The sequence below is a fragment of the Osmerus mordax genome (genome assembly GCF_038355195.1).
Source record: "Osmerus mordax isolate fOsmMor3 chromosome 18 unlocalized genomic scaffold, fOsmMor3.pri SUPER_18_unloc_2, whole genome shotgun sequence".
NCBI lineage: Eukaryota > Metazoa > Chordata > Actinopteri > Osmeriformes > Osmeridae > Osmerus > Osmerus mordax.
Genome location: NW_027120388.1, coordinates 10,433 through 12,750, shown reverse-complemented (window position 1 = coordinate 12,750; position 2,318 = coordinate 10,433). Strand labels below are relative to the sequence as shown.

At 36.8% G+C, this 2,318-nt stretch overlaps 1 long non-coding RNA gene across 1 annotated transcript; it reads left to right on the top strand.

The window, feature by feature from the left end:
- Nucleotides 1–491: 491 nt before the first annotated feature.
- LOC136938865 (uncharacterized) lies at nucleotides 492–1,519 on the top strand. Its single transcript, XR_010875616.1, has 3 exons — nucleotides 492–575; nucleotides 918–961; nucleotides 1,418–1,519. It is a non-coding gene; the product is annotated as an uncharacterized lncRNA (long non-coding RNA).
- The last annotated feature ends 799 nt before the right edge of the window (nucleotides 1,520–2,318 follow it).

Below are 2,318 nucleotides of genomic sequence, written 5' to 3'. Positions count from 1 at the left end.
ACGTAACCATTTTTTTCTGATTTGTTACAAAACAATACATTGTTTTGTATTATTTCTCGTCTCTCTTGTTTGTAGTTATAATTTTGTTGGAAAGAATACATTGGCAAAACAATGTTCAATAACATTTATTCAAATGGTTAATGCATTTGGGGCGTAGCAATTCTCTGGTGTTCTTCCTGGTATGCTGTTGGTGAGAACCCAGCCGTCCTGAAAGACAAGGTGTTTCCCTAGAGTATAAACGCCATTCCAGCGGCAGAACTCAACAGGTATGTGTTGATACTGTGGTGTCATTTCACTGTGTATTAACTTAGATAATGTATCCATAATTGTTTTCTCATTGCTCTTGTGAGATATACAAACAACAACAGTAATAACGCTTATGTTTGGTATTGTTAAATTTGTGTTTCACATGACAATCTGTTAGTTATACAGCAGTGACAGTGATTGCATTAACTGTCAATGATAGCATTTTGAGAAACACCATCTGATAAAACATCTTAAAGGACATCAATTAATCATTCATGTGAATTTGCCAAACAGGCAATCTGCAAGCTTTCTTCACCAAACGCTATGGGGTAGATATTTCTTATTCTACTTTTTATACCTTAATTGTATTTTGTGTACTCGGTGCATATACAAAAACATACAGAAAAGATTATGCATATTATTTACTATAATTCTTTTTTTACCATTTACCTCTGGTGTACTGACATCCAACTAGATCCTTCAATGAGTAGTAAAATTAGCTGACTTATTGCAGGATATAAATTGAAAAAACCCTTATGAGGTTTGATTGAGTAATTTTTTGTATTGAACGTTTTGAAAGACGTTATTCCTTTATTTTGACAGTCACAATATTCTGGTTGTCAGCAAATGCATGTACAATGGTGCCTAATGATACTTGTATCAATTTCCAGATCTTTAAAGCATGACTTGCTCACCTGTGAGGACCAGAAAGAAGGTACATTTGCCAACATTCCCTAAATGTTAATATAAGAAAATGTATTCAAATGTATTCATTTTTTATCCAAAGCGACGTATAGGGGGAAATTTTAACCCGTTACCTCTTGATCTGCTGTAAAACACTCAACCAATGAAACAATGTTTAAGGCCCCATGGCCTATCAACAACTCCCTAACAACCATTGTAGGAATTATTATTATTATTATTTCATCATTATAATATTCTATACTGTTTGTCTCAAGAACTTGACGAAGCACAGTTCATGACATGCGAAAGGATGCAAATCTATAGTCCTTAGTATCACATAATACACACTGTGAATACCACGTGATTGTGATAAAAAGAAATAGATATTGGTTATCAAACATGACCGTATTTGTCTTAGTTAATGTGGTGGGTGCCATAAGTATTTTAGGTCAGAAATCATTTATCATATTTGCTGCTGTCTTTTCAGTGTCAACACTATTAAGATGTTCCTGTCGTGTACAAGACCAGTTTCCTACATGACTGAGCAGACCACTCAAAATGTTCCATAAAATCTCCACAAACGTACCTGTGGATATTTTTTTACATTTTGAGTAGTAGCTCAGTTATAATAGGAAACTGGTCAAGATGTACAACTAATCCTGAACAACAGAGGGTGGAGGTCTTCTCCATGTCTGCCACAGTTAGCCTACATGAAAGTATTTCATGAATGGTGCTAATGAAGTGAAGAGACCAAGAGTCTTTATAATGAGCTCACCTGCTGGCTTCTCAAGGTAATGGAACTGTATACAACATGGCTGAATAGCATCTCTGCACAGGATGCCTTACTTGTGTCCCTTCCATCCACTTACACAAGGAAGAGATGTGTGTAATACGAAGGTTCTCACAGTTGATCAATCACCAGCAAAAGTAGGGCAGCGGGATCTGAGACCCAAAATGAAATGGAATCAAACAAATATTTGCCCAGAACATACGTTTTGCAAAAACATGTTTTGGAAACAGATTTCATTACCTTTCTTATCATAGGATATATTTTCAACTTCAAAATATATGTTGGGATTGACATATACATGGACAATGTTGGGATACACTAAAATCGGATTTACAAGACTGACACTGAAGCACTGAAATTTTTAGGTCATTGATGTTGCAAGCTAAACAACAGAATATCCAAGTCAAACAAACTTAAATCAGTTCTGTCGAACACAATCAACAAGAACCAGTCAGAAACAGCTACGGTCACATGGACATTCAGCCTTCCCCATCCAAAGCCCCCCCTTGGTCTGCACTCCCAGGCGCCACCGTGCTGCCACCTCCAAAGGATTACTGGCTGCCGCCTTCTGGGTTGTGTGCGGCCTCTAAGCAGTCTC